Raw genomic sequence first — 27,426 nt, 5'->3', positions numbered from 1 at the left:
CTCATGCTAAGTGCCATTCTTCAATTTATTCTGACTTATACTGCACTTGTATTGGATTAACTGTATTGTTTTATTAACTTGCATTACATCTGCACTGTATTTTTTCTCTGTTTTACTGTTAAACTGTTTAACTGAGTGTGAACTGTTCTGCTGTTATATTTAAGTGTGTATATGTTCTCCTGTGTTAAATCAACCTTAACAGAGTTTAAATATCATTAGCATAGTCTGGTTATAGGTTCTGCTGTATCCAGATCTGTTTGTGTTATTCCTGTGTTTCCTGCTACGCCATCTTGTGTTGGCTGGGGTCTACCTGCACTTAGTAGGAGTATGTGGACTAGTTGGAAGTGGTCTGCATAGAATGTTTAGCTAAGAGCTCAGGGACAAGGATTGATTGGTCAATTCCAGTGTTTCTATTTTACTTTAATTTTTGTGGTACTTAAACCCCACGTCTGGACAGGTTTGTGCTTGTTTGCGCATTGAGCACCAGAGCAGCTCTGTTTCAACTTTTTACGAGGTATCTCAGCTACATTTTTCCCTTGCCAGCACTCCTGCGTAAGTCAAGCCCTCCCTTGCATGTATTGAGTTTATCCAGCCCTACTCGTACCTATAGGTACTCTCCTCAGATAGTACCCACGCTACTCTCCTTGACCTGTCTTCCACAGATTCTGACAACCATGGACAAACAATTTCCTGTGGTTTCTCCTGCTTGTCTGGTTGATATGGGCATCCTGAGACAGTAGCAACTATCTCATGTACATGGAACAGCCCTCTACTACTATCACCTAGGAACATAATATGTGAGAGACGATATTACATTAAGAACCTAGAATCCTTGCTGTCTCAATCACAAGCCAGTACATCTGGCACAGAGAAGGTTGTTTGTGCAAAACACTACAAACACCACACCTCTAACATCACCCCCACCTGTACAATACACACCCACATATGCAGAGGTTCTCAACAAAAACGTACCTAAACAAAAGAGACCAATGAGGCAAACACACATACACAGACACACACAGACACAGCAGACACAGACAAACAGACACACACACACAGACAGACAGAGACAGACACACACACACACACACACACACACACCAAACACCATACATTGCACACATGCCTGTGACTCACAAACCCAACATACTAGTCATAGGAGACTATCATGAGACACACAGATGTGCCCCTCACCAAGCTAGATGAGGAGAAAGTCACGGTACGTTGCTTGTTAGGTGCTAGAATCCATCATATCATGCACGCACTCATGTCTCTCAGAAACACGTACTGTTATGACTCTGTCAGAGTCCATGCTTGCGTAAATGACTTGAGCCATACCTTCTGGACTATATGAAGACAGGCATGACTGAGCTTGCTGAATGTGTGCCCCAGGCAGGTATGTCCCTAGCCTTAAGCAGCATCCTACAGTCACCCAGAATGATGCCTCAATACAAACAGAAAATGATTGACTAACAATTGGCTTAGGTTCTGGTGTCATTCCAAGGGGATCCAGTACCTGACAGCTTGGGAGGACATGATCTGACAGACCAAGATGCTTTACCAGAGATGGCCTTCATCTGTCTCTTCTGGGCTTCAGGCTTCTGGCAAAGGCTCTTAACTCCCCCATAGTGTCTAGTGTAGGCAAAGTCATGACGCCAAAAATTACCAATGTGAAAAATTCTTATAGATGAAATTTAAAGGTAATGCTGCTAAACGCTATGAGTCTTAACATGAAACTGTACTCACTGCAAGCATTCCTCGCCCCCGAAGATGCAGACATTTGTGCAGTCACTGAAACCTGGTTCAGAGCTCTGGACAGCACCTCAGCCTTACCAGGTTTCTCATCCTACCATTCTTTCAGACCCCAAATGTAGGGCTGCAAAGCCAAAGGTGGTGGAGTTTCAATATTTATCAAAAACATACACACCTCCAGGTTGGTCAAACAATATGATGTACAGGAGACATTCCAGGCGCCGTTAACTGTTGACAAAACATAGCCAACTACAGACCCCCACCATGACTCAGGATGCGCACTCCACCTACATGGACTTACTTGACTCCATCAAGATTCAACCCTCTGTACTGATCCTGGTTGACTTTAACTACCCAACCATAGACTGGAAGACCTACTCCAGCCCAAACATGAACTCCCAGAGATTCTGCGACTTTGTCAGTGCCAATGCATTGGATTAGCTGGTCGACACCCACACAAGGGGTGAAAATATCCTGGACCTGGTACTAACCAACATGCATAGCCACTGTAGCACCCCTACAGTGTCATCCTCCTTGGTAAGATCCAACCATAAAACTATCACTTTCAAAGCCACCATCTCCCCTGCCCCCCCCTCCCCTTGCCAGAGTCAAACAAAAAAACTTTTCTAAAGCCAACTACAACCTCCTGAGAGCAGGTATAAGTAGCTTCACAGCCACTGTCCCTTCATTTGGAACTTGCACTAATGTCCAAGCCTACACCAAAAAACTATATGAGCATCTGTATAGCTGCATGGACTCAGCAATACCTGACAGAACCAAATCATCTTCCTCAAGGAAGAGTAAGCATGTCTGGTGGACAGCAGCAAAAAACAAACTCTATAATAAAAGGAAAAATTGCTGTCCAGGACCAAGAAGGAGCAAGTGTCAAGTTGGAAGCAATCTCTCCTTTGTCTGAACAAATAAATAAGGTCACTGGTGAAATTCTCTAAGGCTAACTTCAAGTCCAAACTGGTCACAGGTACTAAGGGCAATCACAAGGCCTTCTTCACATATGTCCACAATCTCAAAGGTCACACCCAAATCTTTTCTGAACTGGTGGTCAAGAACACCACATACACAAATGATGTAGATGTAGCCAACCTGCTGGCAGACAGGTTCAGTGAAAACTTTATCCCCCAGTCACCTCCATCAGTAAACCAGGACATCCCCAGCACCTGCTCCCCTCCCCTCATCACCAGGGAGCAGGTCTTTAATGCCCTCTCAAAGGCAAAAAATACAGCCTCCATGGGACCCGACAATATCCCTGGCTGCATCCTACATGACCTCAGGCAAGAGCTCTCAGCACCATTAGGCGCCCTATTCAACCAAAGCCTGAGCACCGGCTTCGTCCCAGCCAAATGGAAGAGGCTATTGTCATCCATCTACACAAAGGTGGAGCGTCCACCAACCCAGGCAATTATAGGCCCATCAGCCGAACTAGCCTGATCTGCAAGGCCATGGAACACATTATCATGGACCTTATATAAACAAAGACACTGACAACCTCCAAATGCTTGAACCCACACAGTTTGGTTTTGTCAAAGGAGAATCATGCCTGTTAAACTTGGCTGACTTCTTAGTCACCTAAGCCATGGATAAGGGGAAGATGGTGCACACTGTCTACCTTGACCTAGCCAAAGCCTTCAACACTATTCCCTACTCAGGCATAATAGATTAAGTCTCCCAACTAGGCATCAACCTGTATGTTACCAAATGAGTAGCTAACTGGCTCACTGATAGAACCCACTCAGTCAAAATAGGGAAAGCCACTTCTAGTAGTAGACCTGTAATAAACGGTGTACCCAAAGGATTGGTCTTGGGGCCTCTACTGTTTGGGATACACTTTTCTGAGGTGCAAGTCAAAACCAGTGGTCTGTGGCTGACCAAGTTTGCAGATGACTGCAAGTTGGCCACTGCCTTAAATTCCCCTACTGATGTGAATATCCTCCAAAAGGGCCTTACCCAAACTAAAGACTAGTGCCAGAAGCATGGCCTCAAACTGAATGCTACAAAATGCATAATTATCTTCCTTGGGGAAGATGGTGTCCCCAATAATTATCACATGAATAACAACGTACTAAGCATGCAATCAATTGTGAGGGACTTGGGCACCCAGGTTGACAGCAACTTGACTTTTGACCATCATGCTGCCTCCGTTGTCAGGAAAGCTATCTATATGGCCCACCTCATAAGTAAGGATATTTCATCCAGGAACAAGGAGGTCATAACATCCCTGTACTCCTCCCTTATCAGACCCATTACTGAGTATAATGTCCCTTTGGCATGTACCTTGCCAAGCACATGCAGCAGCTGGAGAGACCACAGAGGTTCCTGACCAGAAAGCCCTGCCCTTCTACTCTGTCTCGTACAGACTGTTCAGAGGTGACCTGTGTCTGGCATACAAGGCCATCTCAGACCCAGCCTTGATGGAGTTAACGCATATCCGTAAGTCAAGCTGCACACGCAAGGCCTCAACCTGGTCTGTGACACTAATATAACTCGTTGGTGGGATAGATTTGTGTCCCAAAGACTCCCCCATCTCTGGAATAGACTCCCTCTCCATGTCAAGCAGAGTACCTCACCAGCCCTCTTTAACAGGAAACTGGATGACTGGATGGGAAACAGAAAATACACCCCTGAGATCCCACCAGTGTCCCTGCTAGACAGGGGAAACAGGTGCTGACTTTGTGGGAACATAGGTGAAATTCTTGGCTAAGCTTATAAGGGCCTCTGGGTTAATAGCCTAATATTGTCTATAAACCTATGAACCTACACTAATACAGGTATTCACTAGAATTCAATTCCAGAAACAGCAATTGGCTAAACATGCATGCATTATCCTGGTGAAATCCATAGTGTTAGCAAGATAAGTAGGGAAAAAAAAAGGTTTTCCCATCACCAGCAACAGCCTCCAGCTTGTCCTGTGGGATCCCCAGGTGTTCCCGGGCAATATGAGAGACAAAATTCCTCCAACATGTTCTGGGTCTGCCCTGGGTTTTCTTTCCAGGAGGCTGTGCCTAGTAAATCTTTGGTGAGAAATACACAGAAGAAACAAGGGAATCAAATCACCTAAACTGACTCCTCTTGACAGTTTATTTTACGTTTGTGTACTAGGGTAGTACACTGATCACAGCTGACCACTGGCAGCTACTGCCTGGGTAAAATAATTCACAAAGAAAATAATAAGTGGAAGATAGAGGCAGTAAGCTATACATATCATAAACAGAACAGAAAGTAACATATAGCAGAATTGCAAAGCAGCAATTAATAAATACAACAGCAATTATGATAGAATGCACATTTTACAAGATTGTATTTCAGGTTTACGTCATGGTGGAAATACTGTGGGGTAAAGAGAATCACGGCAGGGGAGGTAGCGTTAAGTGGTGTTAGTAGTTGAAAGAGTAAGGCTAGAAATGAGCAGTGGATATACTCCAAAATCCTCTCAAACTGTAGAGCTTGTCCCTAATCACAAGAAGAGAGCCCAGTTAACTCTTGAAGGAGTGTCATTTTTGCTACTTGTATCCTGTTTCATCTTCCCTGTCACTACTCAAAGCCCATGACCACAGGCATGGATGGGGACACACAGAATGACTTGGAACCTGAAAGCTTCACCACTAAAGTTCAGTACAATGCTTGCATGCACCCACATGCTGGTCAATTTCCCAAACTCCCTTTATCTTCCACTTTCACTCATGGAAAAGATTCTTAAGTAAGTCAACTATTCCACCTGTGGCACATGCATCGTCCCTCTTCTCCAGAGGGCAATCCACTGTTTACCCCTCTTCCTAGACAGAACCATGACCTCTAATTTTGATGTGTAGATTTTCACTCTAAGCACTTCATTCTCAAGTGTAAACCACTCTACTGCATGCTGGAGCTCATAGTTCCTTGAGGCTAATATGACACTATCATCTGCAAACAAAGATGTCAACCTCATGTTCCCAAAACAGATACCCTGCAGACCATGGCTGTGCCTTGATATCCTGCACATGAAAATAAACAGGAGGGGAAACCAGAGACAACTTTGATGTAGTCCTGTGCCCAGCATTAGTATATCTTAATTAATGCTAAGAATTTAGACATGCAGTTCTCCATTCTCAAATAATGGAGCCAAGTGGCCCAATGCTCAAGCCCCAGGACATCATAATACCATAAAACGTTCTAAAAGACATTCCAGCATATAGTGTCATCTGCCTTCTGTATGTTCATAAAAAGTAAATGCTGACAGCAGTGGCAAACTCCCATGACCTCTCTAATACCAGCAAGAATAAACAGTTAATCCACTGCTCTGCTGCTAGATTGCAATCTCCACTGCTCCACAGAAACAGCCAGTAGTGTGACTACTGCTTAGTGTTTCCTTTCCAGCATCCCAGCAGACACTTTCCAGGGAAGCTAACTAAACACACACTCCTGTCCTCTTCTAAAAATGGGCACTGCTTCCCCAGCTTGCTAATCTAGTTGTACAGTCTCACAAAACAATGAAAAGATGCGTTAGCTGTGACACCCCCAACAATATCCAGCATCTTCATCACTTTCAGAGAGATCTCATTCACCTATATACAGCCTTGTCACACAGAACTGTTTAATCCTCAAAGCGAAATCCTGCACTGCAATGGTTCCAAGTCCCACCACCTGCTTCTGGCATTGCCTCCAAAGAGAAAAGAATGTCCATTGGAGTCAATGTACAGTATTCTTTCCACTTCTCCACAATATCTCCATGAGATTACCCTACACTTTCAGAAAACAGTCTGGGTAACACCCCCCTCCCTCCGGTCATGTAATGGTTATTCAGAATGTCTTTGAAGTTGTATCTAATCATTCCATATGACTTCACTAAACTGGTCTCATGTCCAGGCCTTCATTCCAGCAACTTGTTACTAATCTCACAAAAGTACAGTTTTGTACCTACCATAAATGTAGATGTTCGAGTGCTAATAGAGCTGCAGTCATAACAGATGGGTTCTCCTGCCGTCAGGCGGGTCCTCGGTCAGCCGAATTCCAAAGTCTAGGTCCGGTGTCGGTTGTCGTCGCTTCTCCCTGAAGTCAGTGCGACAGGGGTATAAATGAACCAGCCGACACCATTTTCTTCAGTTTTTCTTGCCCCAGATGTCAGGTGCCCCCAGAAGGAAGGCAATACATAAATTTGTGCAATAAAGCAGTGCAATATAATCAAAATACAGTAGTTGCAAGCAAATACACCATAAAAGAATACCCCAATCAGGTTGTATGAGGGTGTGTTAGCCTATAGGCCTGTCCCAAGAGGGGAAGGAGGGAGGGAAACCTGGACTGCAGCTGTATTAGCACTCGAACATCTACATTTATGGTAGGTACAAAACTGCACTATGTTCATCATGCATACAGCTGCAGTCATAACAGATGGGTAGAATCCCAAAGCTAAGAAAGGGGTGGTAGGTACTAGGTGGAACTAGGAGGAGCCAGGATGCCCTGCAAGACTGCAGTGGCAAAGCCTGCTCTAGTTTTGGAGTATAATGGTAGGTGGTAGTGCTTGGAGAAGGTATGCACAGAACTCCAAGTGGCTGCTTCCAAAATATCTTTGGTAGGAACTCCTCTGAGGAAAGCTGCACAGGTAGCTGTGGCCCTTGTGGAGTGAGATCTGATGCCTGTAGGTACAGTTTTGCCATGAAAAGAATAGCAAAAGCGTATGCAGTGGGCTATCCATTTTGAGATTGTCTGTTTGAAATTGGCTTTCCTTGAGCTCCTACAGCATAGGACACAAAGAGCTGTTCTGATTTTCTGAAAGGCTTTGTTCTGTCCAGATAATAACGGAGTTGTCTGTGGATGTCCAAGGAATGTAGTAATCTCTCCCCTTTGTTTTGAGGATTAGGATAAAAGGTAGGTAAGTGTATGGCCTGATTCAAAGCTACCCTGGATACCACTTTAGGCATAAAGGACAGGTTGGTTCGTAAGGAAACTCTGTCTTGATGGAAGATGATAAAAGGCTGCACAGCCATGAGAGCTTGTAGTTCTGAAACCCTACAAGCTGAGGTAATAGCCAGAAGGAAAGCTGTTTTCCAGGACAAATATTGCAAATCTGATGAGGCAGCTGGCTCAAAGGGAGGCAAGGTCAGTTTTTCCAGAATGAAATTGAGATCCCAAGCAGGTATTGGTTGTTTCCTTGGGGGTCTTAGATTCTTAGCCCCTCTGAGGAACTGTCTTAAGAGAGGGTGAGAGAATAAGGGTGGATCAGTGTTGTATTCTGCAGAAATGACTGAGGCATGGATTTTGATGGAGGAGAATGAAAGTCCACTGCTTAGCAGCTCAGCTAGATACTGTAGTATTTGAGGTAAATTCAGTTTTCCAGGATCCTGGCCCTTTTTCTCATTCCAGACACAAAACCGTTTCCATTTTGCGGAGTAAGCTTTTCTAGTTGACGGCCTTCTGGCCTCCAAAATGACATCCTGCACCTCCTTGGAGAGTAGGGTCTGTTGTGATGCTAAGGAATCTTCCATGCGGCTAGATTGTGTGTTTTTAGCTGGCTGTGAAGAGTTTTGAAGCCGTGCTGAGTCAGGAGAAGAGGCATTAGAGGCAGGGTCCATGGTGGGGAATGCGTCAGGCTCCTCAGGAGTGGGTACCAGTGTTGTCTTGGCCAGTCCGGAGCAATGAGAATCATCTTTGGTCTGTCTGCTCTGGTTTTCAATAGAACTTTGGGAAGCAGAGGAAGAGGTGGGAAGGCATAAACTGTCATTGAAGTCCAGCTGAAAGAGAGAGTGTCCACTTTCCAGGCCTTTGGATGGAAAATCCTTGAGCAGAATTTTGTCAATTGGTGATTTTTGTGGGAGGCAAAGAGATCTATGTCTGGCCTTCCCCATGCTTGGATTATTTCTGTAAAAACTTTTGGATGCAACTTCCATTCGTGTGGATCTGTCATATTTCTGCTTAGGTTGTCTGCCAGCGTGTTTTCCTTGCCTGGCAAGTACTGTGCTTGTAGTTCGATTTGTAAGTCCATGGCCATGTTCCAAAGTGACATGACCAGTCTGCATAGGGGGTATGAATGTGTTCCTCCCTGTTTGTTTATGTACCACATAACTGTGTGTTGTCCGTTCTTATCAATAGTTGACCTGGTTACAGAAGGTCCTTGAAAGCTATAATAGCATTTATTACTGCTAGCATTTCCTTTTGATTGATGTGGAGGTACTTTTCTTTTTGGGACCATTTGCCCTGAATGCACCGATCTGTCATGTGCGCCCCCCAGGCGTAGTCCGAGGCGTCTGTTGTGATGACTTGATTTGCTTGAGGCTTGCTGAATGGAAGACCTGTGTTTGCTTGGCATGCTTGAGCCCACCACAGAAATTCCTTTTGTAGACATGGAATTAGTGGTATTATTGTTTCCAAACTGTGGCTGTGTTGAGACCATAGGTTTTTCAGGTACCATTGAAGTTTCCTCATATGCAACTTTGCACATGGGATTAGTAAGATGCAAGATGCCATGAATCCCAGAGCCTGCAGGATTTTCCTTGCAGTCAGCCTGGTGCAATTTGCTAGTGCTCTGAAGTATTGAGTTAGTTGCCCCTGCTTCTCTGGCGTGAGGTAGGCCATCTGGATGTTTGTGTCCAAGTTGGCACCCAGGAAAATTATCTTCCGAGAGGGTATTAGCCTTGATTTCTTTTTGTTGACTGTGTATCCCAGAGAGTTCAACAACATTATTACATAAGCCAGATGTTTCAGAAGAATGTGCTTGCTGTCCGCTTGGATCAGGCAGTCGTCCAAATAGGGGTATATTTGTATCCCTTGAAGTCTGCAGTAGGCAATTACTGATGCCAGGCATTTCGTGAATACTCTGGGCGCAGTAGATAAGCCAAAGGGCAATGCAGAGAATTGATAATGGGTTGAACCTGCAAGAAATCTGAGGTATCTTCTGCAATTTTGTCTGATTGGGACATGCAGGTATGCCTCCTTGAGGTCCAATGTTACCAGCCAAGACTCCTTGCCCAGCATGGGAAGAAGTTGCTGTAGAGTGAGCATCTTGAATTTTGGTACGAGGAGAAATGTGTTTAGGATGGATAGGTCCAAAATAGCTCTCCAATCTTTTCCCTTCCTTGGTACCAGGAATAGCCTGGAATAAAAACCTTGACCTTGTTCGTGCATAGGTACCTCTTGAATAGCTTTCATGTCTATGAGATCTGTAATTTGCCTTTGTGCCTCTGCCCTTTGATTGTGTGGCAGGTTTGGCATGCCTCTCATTTTTGGAAGGGTGTGAAAATGGAATCTGTAGCCTCTGTTTATAATGTCCAGGATCCATTTGTCTTTTGTGACAATATGCCAATTTTTTGAAAATAATGCCAGCTTTCCTCCTAAGGGGGCTGCCATTTGAGTCTTGCTTGGCATGCAAAGGGGAAAGTCATTGGGCTTGCTTTCTGAATGATTGCGAGTTATCCTCACCACCTCTTTGTGTAGGAGCTTGCCATTGTCTGCCTCTAAACGATCCTTGGGATTGTCCTCTGCCCCTCGGGCGCCTGTATCTGCCTCTTTGGGGTCTGTCCGTGGCTGGAAAGGACCAATTTTTGGAAGGCCAATTTCTACTGAAACGTGGGGGTTGTACCTGTAGAAAATCTTTTACAGTTTGCATTGATTTAGCCTTTTCCTCCATTTTCCTTAATACCTCCTCAGCATTAGCACCAAATAATACATCCTTTTGAAGAGGGGCATCTAGCAATTTAGCTTTGATATGATCAGGCAAGGTTTGTTCCTTGAGCCAGGCATGTCTACGTATGACTGATCCTGTAACAGCAGCTCTACATGAGGCCTCTAGAGCATCAAAACCACATTGTAAGGTATGCTTACCCACTTGTTCTGCACTATGCATCAAATCCTGCAACTCCTTCAAGTCTGGTTGTTCAGGTTGTGACATTTTACTTTTCAATTGTGATAACAAAAACTGTTGGTATTTTAGTATATGGAACTGACAGTTTAAGGCCCTCATGGTTAAGGTAGCCGAGGTATATACCTTTTTTCCCCACCTTTCTAAGGATCTGGAATCTCTCTCGGAAGGTAATGGATTTTTAGCAGTGGAGGCCTTAATTCCCTTGGGGCCCTGTGAGATGGCATCTGGGTCAGCAGCATGGCTTTTGTATAGAAATTGGTGTGAGTCAGGAACCCTGTAGTACCTGTCAGGCTTAACTGGGGCTGGAGGCAGAGAGTCTGGGTTAAGGCAGGCCTCCGAGTAAACATCATCTAGGATGTCCAAGACAGTAGGTATAGCCAGAGGCCTGTGCTGGGGTAGTAAGAGAAATTCCCTAAGCCTTTTCTTGGAATCTGAATAATCTTGGCCTTCCCAGTGGAAGTGTTCCCTTAAGGTATGCAAAGTTTCCCCAAATGAGTAATCCTCTGGGGGGAATACAGTAGGAATGGACTCCTCCGCATCAGAGTCTTCAAAAGGGGAGTAAGAATGTTCCTGATCACCAGAGTGCTCTGAAATAATGGAGCCCTGATCAGAGGAGGGGGATTCTTCCTCCACTCTGGGCCTTTTGTCCGGTGGGGGTTGAGAACCCCTGATAAGAGTAATTAAATCCTCAGCCATTTTAAGCATCTGTTTTTTAGGCATGGGGCCTGGAGATGGGCCCTGTGTAGCTTGTCTCTTAGAGTGCATGGCTGCTTTAGACTTAGTGAAAGCCTTGATGGAGAAAGAAAAGGAAGGTCTGAAGACACCTTGAGTGGAGGTAGACCTGTCCATATTTTGAGGTTCAACGCCAAGAGTGGCTTCGGTATCTGTAGTCAGGGTGTGGGCCGAGGAGCCTGCGACCTCGGGCACAGGAGACACCGCCAATGAAGTGTTGTCGGTAGTCAGGGGCTGCGTAGGCGCCTCGCTGAGAACTGGACCACGTGTAGTCGGCTTTGGCGTGGTGTCAGTAGAGGCTGCGGACCTCATGTGTCGGTCCTTATCTTTGCGTTTTTTAGACAGAACTGGAGTCGGAGTATCCGACGACATAATATAGTTAAATGTTTTTCCAAAATAATGCTGGGCGAACTCCACCCGACGCTTAATGGTGCGTTTGTTGAATGTAGCACAAAAGCGACAGACCGAGACGTCGTGGTCTGGGCCTAAACAAGGTATACAGAGGGAATGGAAATCCTTATGCGGTATTTGCTTCCCACATGAAATACAATTATTAACTTTGTCTGACATCGGTCTGAGGCAAGAAAAGTTTCCCCAACGGGGTACTTAGCTTTCAAGAAGACTTCGGTTTCAAAATTTTTGTAATTTCAGGAGCTGGCCGACCATCACTTGCGAACTGCTTCTGCTTCGGGCACCGCGCGGCAAGAAAGACTGAAGAAAATGGCGTCGGCTGGTTCATTTATACCCCTGTCGCACGGACGTCAGGGAAGAAGCGATGACAACCGATGCCGGACCTAGACTTTGGAATTCGTCCGACCGAGGACCCGCCTGATGGCAGGAGAACCCATCTGTTATGACTGCAGCTGTACGCACGATGAACATCTTACAGAGCCACAGGAAGAGGCAAACGCGATCTGATGAGCTTTAGGTAAGCAGTGAGAGGAGTGGAGCCGCTGGGCCTGGAAATCTGAAGGTTGTCGGACATTGTATCCGAATACCAACAGGCTGAGGCAGACAGAAAAGAATAGACACTCTGAAAGCTCTAACCATACAAACACAGACTCTCACTGGGGGGGGGACTCTGCATCCAACAACAGAAGGCTCACATGCTCTACACGATAGACGTTAGCCACATGCCATGCTAAGGAAAAGGTTCAGACCAACACAGTCTGTTTCACTGCTCATAAAATGTACACATACTCCCAAGATACAAATCTGAATTTGAGTGCCGATAACTTTAAAACCTACAGTGCTAAAACTGAAAAGTATTACGAAACGTCTATAGAAGTAATATTTTCTAAAGCTGTTACTTTTGACATGCATATTAACCAAATTAGCTTCCTCCAAAAACAGTCCAGGTCATAGGCAGGAGGCTCTCAATGAACAAAAGGTTAAAACAGGTCATGTACCTTTGCCTGTAGCTTCTGAATTAGTAATGCCTGCCTCTGCTGTCCTTCCTGGTACGACAGTAATTTACGTTTATAGGTGGACTGTTCTTCCTCCAGCCGCCGGCGCAGTGTCAGTATCTGCTGTATCATATTATGAGGAGAATTTAACCCTGACATATCAGACGCCCCTGCAGTCATATGAAAGTGTCCAGCCTGTTGAAACAAAAACAGAGAGGTTGTATGCAGATATTCACTCCAGGTAACAGTCTGAAGAAGATAACAGGCAAAGGTTAATGTGATTAAACTCCATGTATATAATTTTTAGTAATGCTGTTACTAGCCGTTAAAAGGAGCAATTAACACTAAAGGGCAGTCAGTTATCCCTGTGCAAAAATTCCATTTAAAAAAGCCTGTGAATAAAATGAAAAAGCTCTCACTGCTCATCATGCCTCCCTGACAGGAAATGTAGGTGCTGTGACAACTGACTACATGAACTACAATTCTTTTCCTAAAATGCTATTTGCTTTTTTTTTTTTTTTTTTTATTCTACAACTTCAGTTTAGCTGCAGGTTTGCACCTATGCTGCTCTACCTAATCCAAACAATGACTCTGCCTTTTTAATGTTACAATTATTGACACAGTACAGTAGTGTATGTAAAAGTTACCATAACAGTAACTGCTGCAGTAGCCTAAGCTATATGGGACATATCCTGCTAGGATTTTCCAAGCCAGCCAGTTTCCATAGCTTTACGGTACTTTCTACACCTCCTAGCCACTGCCTTGCATGACATAAGGAGGATAAAATCAGTGGCTAGAGAGCCAAGACTTCAAAGCTTTCTTCCCTCAGAAGAGGAAGGCTGGAGGCCTATCAAATAGTGTCCATATTGATAAAAATCCCACACCCTGGCATACAAATAGCAAAAATAAGAGGATGAAGGGAAAGTGCAACTACTGCAGCAGTGATCTATTTGAACATCTATCTACCTTATGGTAAGTTTTACTTATACAACTGTACTGCATTCACATTAGATCACTACTGCAGTAACCTAGGCTAAATGGGATGATACCAGCACTCAGAAAGCAATGAAAAGGAAGATGGTTCAGAGTCCAAAAGATTCTGGAAAACATTCCTAGCATGGCTTGCTCTGGGCATAGAGAAGAAGCCTAGTTTATAGTGCTAGTAAAAGTGTGTGCAGATCACCAAGTTTATGCCTCTAGTACATTTCTAGAGTCTACTGTCCAAAATGCCATAGAAGTAGCCATATTCCTGGTAGAATGAGCCCTGACATTGTCTGGAAGTGTCCCGTTATGGGGAGAATAACGAGAAAACACAACCGCATGAAACAATCATGTAGAAATTGTATGTTTTGACATTAACCATTTTCTTACTTTAACTGGAAATAAACAACTGATCAGCAATTCCGAAGGTTCTTGTCCTGTCAATGTACTACTGGAGTTTCCTGTGGACATCCAGAGTGGCTTCCTATTGAAATGTTGGTACTCAAAATGCAAAGCGGTGACAAGCTGGGGAAAAAAAGATTGAAAAGTCAGGAGAACAGCAAATCTTGAAGATTGCTCTTCTCTTTTAAACTTCTCTCCCTGCACCCGCAATGTGGGGGGAAGCCCCCCACACACACACCCTGAGCTTATATATACCAACTCTGGAATCATCGTACCTCGGAGAAAAGGAAATATTCCAGGAAAAGTACATCTCAGACTTAGGATATGCAAGTCCATTTTTTGAGCCAGTCTCCATGTTTCAGGAGTCACTCTAGTGAGTTCAGATATTTCAAATGGTTACCCATCCAGACTAAGTAAAATTCTTTCTCCCTTATTTTTTGTCTCTAGAAAGAAAACAAAGATATGAACAGTCTGACTCAGTGTAAGGTCTGAAACGATCTTGGGCATAAATTAAGGATTTATTCTCAAAGTAACCTTATCTTTGTGAAAAATGAGATAGGGATGACTGCATTTCAAATCAGATGGTCTTCTTGCAGAGGTCACAGCAATAAGTAGCACTATTTTTCAAGATAACTTTGAATCATCTTCATGAGGAGGTTTCACAAGGAAACAGTGCAAGTTTTTCCAAAACAAAAATTAGGATTCCAAGGAGGAGCCACCTGCCTTCTAGGTGAACAGATATGTAAAACCTCATTCAAAATCTACTCCAGCTGTGGTAAAGTATACAGAGGCAGGGCTAAAGGCAGACAAACAGATATTGTCAAAAGATTAATTCTGATGCAAGAGTAAGAAAGGTTACAGCATAATAACTCATTCAAATACTGAAGAATCACAGGGACTTGGAACCTCAAAAGGTATTAGTTCCCAGTTAGACACCAGCTACAAAACTCATTTCCCGTTACTTATGTATGACTTTCTAGTAGCAAGTTTTATTACCTCCTTTAATACCCGCTGCAAGTCCTCATAAAAAAGGTGTTTACAAGGTATTAAAATGTTATCAAATGGGGCTATAGATGAAGACTGTGGTGCACCAAACAATCCCTGTCCTACATGAGTAAGTTCATTCTGTGAGGAAGCCTGTAGTAATTGCCCATGGCCATTTTCATACAAAGGTGGAAACAACTGCCTCTGGAGTAACACAGTCAGCAAAATTATCCCTGGGAAATAATTCAGTGCCTTTAGAAGAACCCTGGTTATAACAGGAAAGGGTGGAGAAGAATAAAAGAACTTGGCTCTTCTATGGGAATGAAAATATACCAGTCTTCCAGGCCTGAATGCAAGGAATTCTGGAGCAGAATTTCTTTAACTGTCTGTTTTGGATAAAGGCAAACAAATCTACTTGACGAGTTCTGCACAGATGGCTCAATTTATGGAATACCGAGGTATTAATTTCCATTTAAGAGGGTCTATCCTAGTCCTGTGTAGCTTGTCTGCAACAAATTTTTGTTTTTACAAAATGTAGGTAGCCTAGAGGGACAGACTGAACTGATTTGCTAGATCCCAAGCTAGAGTAGCTAGTCTACAAAGACTGTAGGACCTAATTTCCCTTGTTGATACACCACAGCACTGTGGTGGTGTCAGTGATTACTAGCAGACAGTTGGTCTGGAGGGTTTCCTATTGAAAAGTTGGCACTCAGAATGCCAAGTGCCGAAAAGCCAAAAAAGAAAAAGAAAACTTGGGAAATCAGTGAATTTTTAAAATCACTCTTCTTTTTAAAATGTCTTTTTTTTCTGGGAGGGGGAGCCCTCCTGCAATCCCCTGAGCTTATATATACCAACTCTGAGATCGCCATACCTCTAAGAATAGGGAATATGCTGAGAAACTGCATCTCAGACTTAATATATGTAAATCTGTTCTTTCAGTCATCTAATCAGGACTCACTCTAGAGGGTCCTGAAATTTGAAGTGGTTACCGGAATGGAGTCCTTGGTTCTGGAAGTAGTCTTCTTTTTTCTTTGAACCTCCCTGCCTTTTTTTTTTGTAATTTTGTTTGCATGTGTCTTGTTAGGAATGCTTATTCTGTTTCAAGAAAAAGTAACCTGAAAAAGTTTCAATAATATTTTGGAAAGGATGGTTGAAAATCCCAGATAATCCCCTGAATCAACTTACCCCTTTCATCAAACTTTTTACGGACCAGCACAGGAAGGAAAAAATAACACTTTTTTATCCAGGGAAGCATTCAGAATCCCAGCACTGATGTTCTGTGGTAAATTCTGATAATGCAGCTATGCAAATCTTATCACAGACACTCTGGCAACCACTCTGGAAACAGCATCAACAGTGACATAAGCATATTGTAAAAAGTGCTTTGGTACTTGTCAAAGATGCTACACAATTCAGAGATGAAAGAGAAATCCTGGCAATCAATTTACTCATATTCTCAAAAGAAACCAGCAGACATTTAGACATGCAAGCATTACAATTTACTGTTTTGAAGGTCAAAGTGGAAAGAGTATAAACCTTCCCAAACCTAGCAAACACGTTTCCCAATTTGTTAAAATGGATAGGGGCTAGCTGTCATAAGGAGATTGGCAAAACCTGATTTTGACAGATAAATTACTGCAGGATCTAACCTGGGGTTAGAAAAAAAAAAAAAAAGACTGGGGCACTTCATAAAGCTTACCAGACTTTCTTGGAGTACGTGGAGAATGTACTGAGGAAAATCTACTGCAATAAATCATTATATCTTTGAAGAGCTTCTAGTATTTATTTTTGTTTCCACTGAAACAATTCCTTAATTCTGGCATCAATATCAGAAAAAGACAACTCTTCAGGAGGGGAATCTGCATAAAAACTTTCTTCAGAGAACTTCCAAGATGGCTGCAGAATGATAAAACATCTTAATAGTTGAAAAAAAGAAACTAATAAATAAGAGCTAGTAGTTCTCTGAAAGCCTGAGTAAAATTCAGTTACTGGCTAGTAAGTACGCTGCCTAGATGCCAGCAAAGAAATCTGGAGAACCTGAATGAAAATCAACTAGAAAAGGTGAAGAGAAAACCCTGACTATTAATAGTCCTGCAGCTGTTCAGCAAAATGTAGTTCAAGCTCTAGCGTTGGCACAAGAGATGGCTTCCAGCAATTTAGAGGTAAAAAATAACTCAAATGCACTCAGAGGTGATTGAAATAAATTAAACACTGATGAGCTGGAGAAAAAAGAACTTGAGTGGCAAATTAAACTGCAAGCAAAAAAAAAAACACCCAGACTAAACACCACCAAATCCATCAACTGCATTTTAAATTTACAAATTGGACCACAAGAAATTCTAATAAGGACTACTGGACACGTAAGCTGCACACACGAGAGAGAGAGCATCTGAAAACGCCGGATCTCTTACCTTGACTATGGATGCGGTTACTTTTATATATTGGACATATATTGGACAATTGTTCTTAAAACTGCATTTTTGCTAGGACAAGGTAACATTTCTTGGAATATACTTACCCAATATTTTCTTATATTTTCAACCATTATTACTCAAAAGAGCTTTAGATGTACATTATTTTTCTGACAGATCTGATAGAGAGCTTAAGAAAGTGCTGCAAAAACTTATATGACTAACCCTCAATCCCAAAATAAAGGGATGGAATTTCCTGCACTAAGATGTTATTACTGTGTAATTTATTAAACTCTACTGTTGCTGGAATAAATATTTATTCATTTTTGAATGATGCAACATTAAAGTATACACAAAGATAAACTTTTAACTCTGAATATTGTACAGATTGTAAACAATGACTAAAACATTTTTGAATGTTAACCCACCAACTCCTCCTCCATGCAAAACAAGGCGACACCAACCATGACAGCATTGGCTATGCAGAACAAGGTGATACCAACCATGACAGCACTGTCTATTTAGTAAACATTCCCTTCCCCACCCACAACCCTAAAGGCTGACATTGGCGGAGGCTGCCTCGAGCCCTCCCACAAAAATTGTAATAAAATGCCCAAGTTAAGCATACTGTACTCAGTCAACTAAGCAGCGCGCATCTGCCAATAAAGATTTTTGAACTTAAAGGAGAAGTGAGTACCTGTCTTTTCTTTACCTGGACGAAAGAGAGAAGCTACAGATCAGACCTCTTCACCCCAGACCAGGAAAAGCCACTATCACTCCAGGAAAGCCAAAGGAACTACCAGCCTAATAACAGGAATTCAGATCCAACAAGACCACTTAAGCACTGAGGACATAACTATGAAGCAAGTTACCCTGCTTTATTTTTATTTACCCAAGCACCCAGTTGGAGGAGCCACCTCAGGTCTAGCACTACATGTCACCGTTTCTAGAAATAATTTTAAAGGAAACCACTCACTACTTTGATGCCCTGGCAACATTTTAAAGCCCCCCCCTCCCCCCCCCCACAAACAGTGTGAACACCACTGCCTGTGCAGAACTGTCCAATGAAACCCTATACGATCATGTAAATAACTGCAATAAAGCAGCTATACCACCAGAAACAACCATAAGACTAACTCAAACAAACCATTCTATGTTTATTTTGGGTGGATATAGCTGCGTTAGTGCAGCAATACCCACCTGAAAAAAGCATAAGAATAGTTCAAACAAATCATCCTGGTGGAATCCCAACAACAACAAATTACGTAACAAAAAAAATAAAATCATGGCCAAAACTAGGAAGTGCAAAGCCCAGTATGGTAAAAAAGTCATCAAACTAAAAAAGCAACTGAATCACCTTATCAAATCCACAAAAGCCAAATTTGACATAAAGATAGCCTTGCAGGCAAAGGACAACCATGTAGCCTTTTTCAGCAATGTACACAACCTCAAAGGTAACACAATAGTGTTATGAACTAATTGTAAATGGAATCACCTGTCAGAGATGGAGGATATAGCAGCCCTACTAGCTTTCAAATTTAGCTCCAATTTCACACCGATGTACCCCCAAAACCACCCAAGAGACATCCTTGACAGTAACCCTGCCAGCTATCACCAGCTAACAAGTCCTCAATGTGTTCTCTAAAGCAAAAAAAAAAAAAAAAAAAAAAAAGACCCTAATATCCCAGATTGCATCCTGAACAGTATCAAACATGAACTATTTGGCCCTTTTGGATTCTTGTTTAACCTTAGCCTTTAAACTGATGTTGTGCCTAGTGAATGGAGGAATGCAACAGTTATCCCTTTGCACAAGGGCAGACCATCAGCTGACCCAAGTAATTACAGACCTGTAAATCTGGCTAGTATCACTTGTAAGGCCAAAGAAAGAATTTTCATGGATACTATAAATAAAGACACAGAATTTTTTCAGACACTGGATCTAACAGTTTGAATTCTTCAAAGGCTGATCATGCCTACTCAAGTTGGTGGACTTTGTTGAGAAAGTCAATGAAGTTATAGACAACAGCAAAATGGTAAACACTGCCTACCTTCACCTGGTCAATCCTACTATTCCTCATTTGGGTATTGTCGACAAACTGAATAAAACAGGAGTAAACTCTTATGTCACCCACTGGATAGCCAACTGGTTCACATGGACACAGGAAGTAGGGATATGGGACTCTACTTCCACAAAAAGGCCAGTCACCAGCAGTCTGTCTCAGAGCTTGGTGCTGGGGCCAGTCTTTTTGGTATCTACAGTTTGGAAGTAAAAGCTAATGTTAAAAGCATCCAGTTGACCAGGTTTGCAGACGATTACAACTTCATCATAATTAGTCTTCCCCAAAAGCACTAACATTCTCCAAGAAGGTTTGTCGCAAACTAATAACTGGTGCCAGAGTCATGGTCTAAAACTGAATGCCAAAAAATGCATGATAGCTTGTTTTGGAAACGGTCTCCCCTAGCAATCACCACATAGACAATATACCCCTTAGAGCTGACCCAGTGGTTAAGGACCAGGGAAAATATGTAGAGAGTGACCAGACCTTTGACTACCATGTGTATACTTTTGTAAGGAAATCATTCTATACTGCATAACTCATTAATGAGGGTATGGCATCCAAGTCCAAGGATGTCACTGTTTTGCTATACTCAGCCCTCATTACACCAATCAGAGTACAACGTACCCTCAGATGTGTGCCTTTCCAGGTATATGCAACAAATGGAATCCCTATAAACAGAATACAAGACGTAAACTGGATGGATAACACAGACCATTATACTTCGCCTCATAAAGATTAATTTGAGGTAATCTGTGCCTCACATCAACAAGTCTAACAGCATTAGAAATACCCAATCCAAGGACCTACACCTTGGTTGTAACAAACATAACTTGTTGGATGGACAGATGTGTGTCTTAAAGAATACCCCTGTTTTGAAACAAGCTTCCCATCCAAGTGAAGCAGAGTTCATTCCTCACCCTATTCAGCCATGACCTGGACCAATCAACATGATATCAAAAAGTTACCCCTGGACTCACACCAATCACCCTATTGGACAGGGGCAGCTTGTAAATGCTCTGCCACCTAAACACAACTATATACCATTGGTAATTTATCCTGTCATTTATATATATATATATATATATAGGAATACTGGGGTAGGATTAAAAAGGCCTCTTGGGGCAATTAGCCTAGTAGTCACCTATAAACATGCATCATAGGTTCACAGATAGGTACTAGGCTATCAGCCCAAGGGTCTAAGTAAGCCTAGCCAACAAGGTTCCCTGGCTTTCGCCACCCAAGAAAGTTATTTTCCTGTGCCCCTATCATGCAGAACCACAGAAGTGATCTCCGGGGTGAATTTCCTATTTCCCATCCACTCGTCAAGATTTTTCTTGAAGACTGCTAATGAGGAACTCTGCATGACATAGATGGGTAGTTTGCTCCAGAGTAAGGGAAGTCTCTGGGACAGAAATCCATCCCTCCAGCATGTTCTGTTTATTGTGGTGACAAGGTTTAGGTCCCTAGAGTGTGTAGCTCAGAGGGATTGGGATTTCTTTAGGTGTAGCATGTGTAACAGCTCTGGGTTGGACATAGCTTTGTATGTTAGAGATCACCTCGGAGTAGGCGATATGCTATTGTTTGAGGCCGGTAATCCTCTTGGTGAGGTATTTCTGTGGCCTTTCCTGCTGTTTGCAGATGTCTTGCGAGGTACATTCCAAAAGGGGCATTGTACTCTATAATGGGTCTAATGAGTGCCGAGTAGAGGGCAGCAATGACCTCTTTTTTTCCTGGATGAGAAGAACCCTTTCATGATGAGGTGTGCCACATAGAAAGATTTCCTGACTATTGTGGTGATGTGATTATCAAAGGAGAGACTACTATCCATCTGGGTCCCAAGGTCGCTTATCACACATTCAGCATCAAGTAGTCTGCTGCCTATGTGATAGTTCAAGAGTATAGAGTTTTTACCAAAGGGGATGACAATGCACATTTTGGCACTGAGCTAGAGGCCATGGCTCTGACACCAGGCATCTGCCTCAGTGAGGCCCTTTTGTAGGAGGTCCACATCATTTGGGGACTTGACTATGGCTCCTAGTTTGTAGTCATCTGCGAACTTCATTAGTCAGAGACCTTCTGTGTTAGCCTGTACTTCAGAGAAGTAGCTACCAAACAGGAAAGGACCCAGGACTAAACCCTGTGGTACTCCACTTGTCACTGGTTTGAAGTCAGATTTGGAGTCTGCAACTTTTACAGTGTGGGTTCTGTCAGTGAGCCAGTTGGCAACCCATCTTGTGACGTAGGGATTTATACCTAATTTAGTGAGTTTATCTATAATTCCAGAATGGGGGATGGTGTCAAAAGCTTTGGCGAGGTCAAGATAGGCTGTGGGAACCACCTTGCCCTCATCTATAGCTTTGGTGACTGCCTCAAAAAAGTTGATCAGGTTCAGGAGGCATGATATGTCTTTCACAAACCCGAACTGGATGAGGTCCAGAGTTTGGAGGTTACCAATGTCTTTGTTTATAAGTTCCATGATGATATGTTCCATGGCCTTACAGATCAGGCTCATCAGGCTAATAAGGGTGATAGTTCCCAGGGTCTGTGGTGGCTCCTCCTTTGTGGAGTGGGATAACTGTTGCTGTGTGCCATTCAGTGGGCACAAAGCCTAATGTGAGGCTATGATTGAACATGGTGCTTACATGGGGAGCCAGGTCGTTCTGAAGTTCATGTAAAATGCAGCCTGGGATGTTGTCCGGTCCCACGGATGCTGTGTTCTTGGCTTTAGAGAGTGCAGTTTTTACCTGCGTGGTTGTGATTAAAGGGACTCTGCATTCTTCCTGTACAAATATGGACCCTTTGGGGGTGAGAGGGGGGTAAAGTTAGCACTGAACCTATCTGCCAGGATGTTGGCAATATCAGTTGGTTCTGTAATTTTCGTGCCATTGCGCTGTAACTCAGAGCAGGTCTGGGTGAGATTCTTGACATAGCTATAGAATGTTTTGTGGCTGTCCTTACAATCAATGGCAATTTTGTTTTCGTAGCTAGCTTTGGAGGATTTTATGAGTGATTTCAGCTTCTTACTGAGGCTGACCAGGGAGTTCCTCCACTCATGGGATTTTACTCTCTTTTACAACAGTTTCTTCCTTCTGTTGTAAAGTTTGTTTATGGCAGGAGACCACCAGATTGACTTCCTTTTTTGGAGGAAAGTGCCTTGGTTCTGTCTGGAATAGCACGATCCATGCACTCGTGTAAGTGCTTATAGAGTGCATTTGTGTAGGATTCAGCAGATGCAACAGTAATGTCCTTCTGCTTGGGTGTCATGAAGTTCACCACTTCTATCTTAAGCATAAAGTTGGCATTGGAGACATTTTTTTACAGTGGTTTCCTTAATGGGGGGTGAGGGCAAGATGTGGATACCTAGAGTGATTAGCTTATGGTCGGATCTGACCGACGAGGAGTTGGCTTCAGGTGTGGAACACCGGTCACTCATGTTGGTAATGACTAGGTCTAGGATGTTTTTGCCTCTGGTGGGGGTGTGGATAAGTTGATCCAGGGCATTGGAATTTATGAATTCCAAAAAGCGCTGAGCGAAGGAGTTGGTACACGAGTAGTTTTCCCAGTTAATGGTGGGGTAGTTGAAATCGCCCATTATTAAGGTATATGGTTGAACCCTAATATTTTCCAGTATATCAAGAAAAGAAAAGGGGAAATCCTGGGGCATGGTGGGGATCTGTAGCAAGCTACAATTTGGATTGCAGTTTTGCCCAGAGTTAGTTGCACTTGGATAATCTCGGATGCATTATGCTGAGCAACTAGCCTGGAGGTGCGGATATCCTTAATGAATATGGACACACCTCCACCTTTAGTGTTCCGATCTAGGTTAGATGGCCGAAAGGTGTCGTAAGAGTTACAGCCTGGTAACGCAGAAGTGCTCTCTGGACCCTTGAACCAGGTCTCAGTCACTGCACAGATATCGATGATTGCCTCGAGTGAGTGCATTTTGAGGTTGAGAGTTCTAGCACTGAGTAGCATTACCCTCAGTTTTTGCTTGCCTGTACCTGCTACAGTGGTGAACTTGTCATTTGAACCTTGCCTGAAAAAGGCACTATAGGGGCGGCAAGAGCCTTAGCCAGTATTTGGAATTCCAGGGGCGACAGGTGCAGGCCATCTCTGGCAAAACATTGTGGTCTGTCGACCATGTTGTCCCAGGCAAACAGAAACTGGATCCCCTTAGAATGATACCAGAAGCTTAGCCAATTATTGAAGTCAATCATTTTGTCCTTGTACTGCGGTATCATTCTGGGCAATGGCAGGATGCTACTCAGGGCTAGGGTCATACCTGCCTGGGCTACAAGATCGGAGAGCTCTTCCATGTCTCTTTTCATGTAGCCAAGGAGGTACGTCTCAGGTTGTTCACACCAACATGGACAATGACAGAGTCATATTTGTACTTGTTGTGGAGTGACCTGAGTGCGTGTGTTATGTGGCAGATCCTGCCACCTGACAGGCAGCTGAAAGTAACCTTTTCCTTGTTTAGTCTGGTGAGTGGGACATCAGTGTGCCTGATTCTAGAGTCACCTATGACTAGTGTTGTTGGGTACAATGTTTTGTCTTATGGGCTGTGGTTGAGTGGCACAATGAGTCTGTGGGCTGTGTGTCATTTGGGTTGTGTTGGTGGGTGGAGATTGCTTGCGTTTCTGCTTTGGAGGTCTCTGTTGCTTGAGCAGATTATTATTAAGAGCCTCCGTGAATGTTTTTGTGTTTCTATGTGTGGATTTTGGTGGTGTAGGTTTAGTGGGACTATGTGATGGGTGTGGTGTGGTGAATGTATTTACCTTCTCCTCTTGACTATCAAGTTCAGTCTTGGTTGCAGAGCTTTGCCTCCAGTTTGGCTAGATAAGTGCATCTCTCACAGGTTGTAGTGCTGGGTGGTAGGAGGAGAGGGCTGTCTGTGTACATGAGGCAAATGCTACATTGCTCCAAGATGCCCAGATTCATCAGGTGGACAGGAGAGAGTACCGGGAGCTGACCCTTGGCCATGCTTGAATAAAAAACTATTTTCCTCTAGACAAGTGAGGAAAGTAAGTACAGGAGCAGTTTTTCCTCTAGGTAATGAGGAAGGTTGAGTGCTGAGTAATTTGTAGCTTACTTAGTGCTTACAACAAGTTCTGAAAAAGTGCTGAGCACAAGGAAGCAAATTCAAGTGCTAGAACTAAGAGACTGGCTAGTTCTAAGGGGAAAACTGAAGAGCAGACTTTATGGCGCTGGGAATAGCTTAACCCTAGCTAAACGGTGCTGTGCGATGCTCAAACTCATGCAAATGGGTTTTTAACTAAGAACGTTGAAAGGGATAGAAATCAGCCCAAAACAGCCAATAAGGTTCAATTTCAGAGGTGGAAACCACTCCTCTTGTGAAAGATAGGCTGCTCAATGCTTACCACTCTCACTGATAAGCAGAAAGACTTCCCACTACCACAACGAGGTCTGGACAACTCAGAAACACAAACTAAAGTCTAGAAACCAGCAAATCTGGGATCCGGACTATTCTAGTATAGGAAAAGGCAGGAATTGAGCAAAACAGATAGTATTTTTTTTATTTTATTTTTTTTTTGAGTAAGTAAGCAGTAAAAAGCAATTTAAAAGTAATTATGCACAGAAAAGCCGGTCGCACTTGAGTGTGATGCCTACAGTAGTAAATGCAGTTTAAATTATGAACTTTAAGCTGAAAATCTAAGTGCACACACAGTAAAACGATTAACAGTAAAATGCATCAGACATATCAACAGAACCAGAGTATAAACGGCTTTTAAAGTGTGATAAGTAAAAACAGTCAAGAAAAAGCCAAAAAGATACTTAGAATCAGCATCTGTGCAAATATCCCATGGATAAATGCAAATATCCCAAAACAATGTGACTATATTGCATACTGAAATATTAAACATACATCTTCACATATCTTTTCATTCATTTCCTCCTCCAGAAGGTGCTACATTTCTATCCAAAAACATTTTCATTCTTTAACATTTGTTCCTGTAACTGCCTTACACAATCTACTCACAACTTTTCGTGAAATGATCCTCTCTCCTAGCTTCTATTAATAACAGCAATACCTGCAGATGTTTCTAACAATCATATATTTTGCACTTTATGAATTATTCCTTCAAATACTACTTGTAGATATTCTTCTGGAAGTCTGCACTTTTGCTGTATTTACCCCCAAAAGGTCCATACTTTCTTCCTCTTTAATTGCTCCCAATGCATTAAGTCTTCCTTTCTCTCCATGGTTGTAGACCCCCTTCCTCAGGTATTGTAACTTTGATTTCATCTACAGGTATTACAGTTAATTTATATAGAAATCTCTCTCCATTTAACAAATTTCACACAAAAGCCACAGCCTGTTTAACTGCATATGCTAACTCTATATTTGGAGATTAACCCCTATTTGACACACTTTTCACATCCCTCATTTACTATCAATAGTGTCATCATGACTTTGAAGGGAGGTATATCATCTTTATCTATACCACATACATTTATCCTTCCTCCATTTTTTTGGTAATATTAACTTATTCCAGGCCATTCTAAAACTGTCCCACCCCAAAACATAACTTCATATTATGTTCTTAACTGACTTAAAAAAGTCCCTGGTAACTTTGATGAAAATTCCAGGAACAAAAGTACGAGCAACACAAAAAAGGTAATGCTTGCACTTTCTAACTCAGCTCCAGGTTTACCATTTCCCATCTTCAAAAAAAAAAAAAACACTTTCACTCTGTTTTTCAACTTTTCTCATGTCTTGCCAACAGTTTCTTGTGATCCCCTACCATATCCCCATGTACTTAAGTCATTTTTTTATTTCTCCATATTTGTATGGTCTCTAATATCTTAACAGGAATGGACCCATTTCGAATTTTGGGGTAGAACTGAAGTTCAGAAAATTAGTATTGCTTCAATCTTTGATGCTTCAGCGGAGTCCCAAGGAGACAAGAGTACAAAGAAAAAATTTAAACAGATTAAAAATAGTAATAAAATAGCAGATATTTCAATATAAAGCTTAACAGCAATTCAAAAAATTAAAGATTAAGCACTGTAATAAGAATAAAATAAACTTACGCAGTTACAATGCATACAGATGTCTACAGAGACCAGTTTTAAGAAATACAAGCTATGCTTCATCAGCAAAGAGTTTAGGTGCAAAAAGTGGTAGAGGAAGACGAGATTTAGTAAAAGACTAATATTAGGTAATCTTCAAAGGTGACAGAAGGTAGGAGGAGAAATGAGGGTATAACAATGCATAGTGAAAAGTTATCCGGGAATAATACAGGAGCATAGCCAATTCTTCTTCAAATGTTCTTTAAGGAGGAGGCGTTTGAATTTGAAGGAAGTAGGGGAATTCAGAATATATTGGGGAATGTTATTCCAAATTTTTGTAATTTGATTTGCAAATAAGGAATCACCAGAAGGGTTGCAGCATTTCTTAGGTTTTTAGAAGTAGTTTGTTGCATGAGCGGAGGGGGCGAGTAATGTAGTAAAGCTGTACTAGGTTGCTCAGTGCTGGACAGGTTTCTGGTTGGTGTAAGATGTTGTAAGCAACAGAGAGCTGGTTGAAAGCAAGTAGGTTTGGTAGCGCCAGCCACTTTAACTGTCTAAGGGCTGGCTGTACAGTGGTGAGTTCTATGTTGGAGGTTGGCATTTACTACCATAGACCTGCGTAGTAGAGGGCTTGTGCGCTGCTACTAGGATAGTTTTAACTGGAGATGAGATACCGGGAGTCATAGCTACAAGTGGAACTGGAGCAGCCAAGCCGTAAGCTTGAGGCTGACCAGGTTGGGAACTGGGAGCCCCAGGGGGTGGGAAATCAGATCCGGGAGGGGATCTAGAATCCAGGGCGGATTCACTTGATGAGACCA

The 27,426-nt window shown here is 42.7% G+C and overlaps 1 long non-coding RNA gene across 1 annotated transcript in view; it reads right to left on the bottom strand.

Moving 5' to 3' along the window:
- Positions 1-12,743: 12,743 nt before the first annotated feature.
- LOC122807990 overlaps positions 12,744-27,426 on the bottom strand; it is a 268,277-nt gene continuing 253,594 nt past the window's right edge. Inside the window, exon 3 of the long non-coding RNA XR_006365753.1 lies at positions 12,744-12,930. This is a non-coding gene — a long non-coding RNA (uncharacterized LOC122807990). The remainder of the gene's footprint in view (positions 12,931-27,426) is intronic.

Source organism: Protopterus annectens, chromosome 8.part0, assembly GCF_019279795.1.
Source record: "Protopterus annectens isolate FY-2018-M chromosome 8.part0, PAN1.0, whole genome shotgun sequence".
Lineage (NCBI taxonomy): Eukaryota > Metazoa > Chordata > Ceratodontiformes > Protopteridae > Protopterus > Protopterus annectens.
This window is presented reverse-complemented; position numbering and strand designations above follow the sequence as displayed.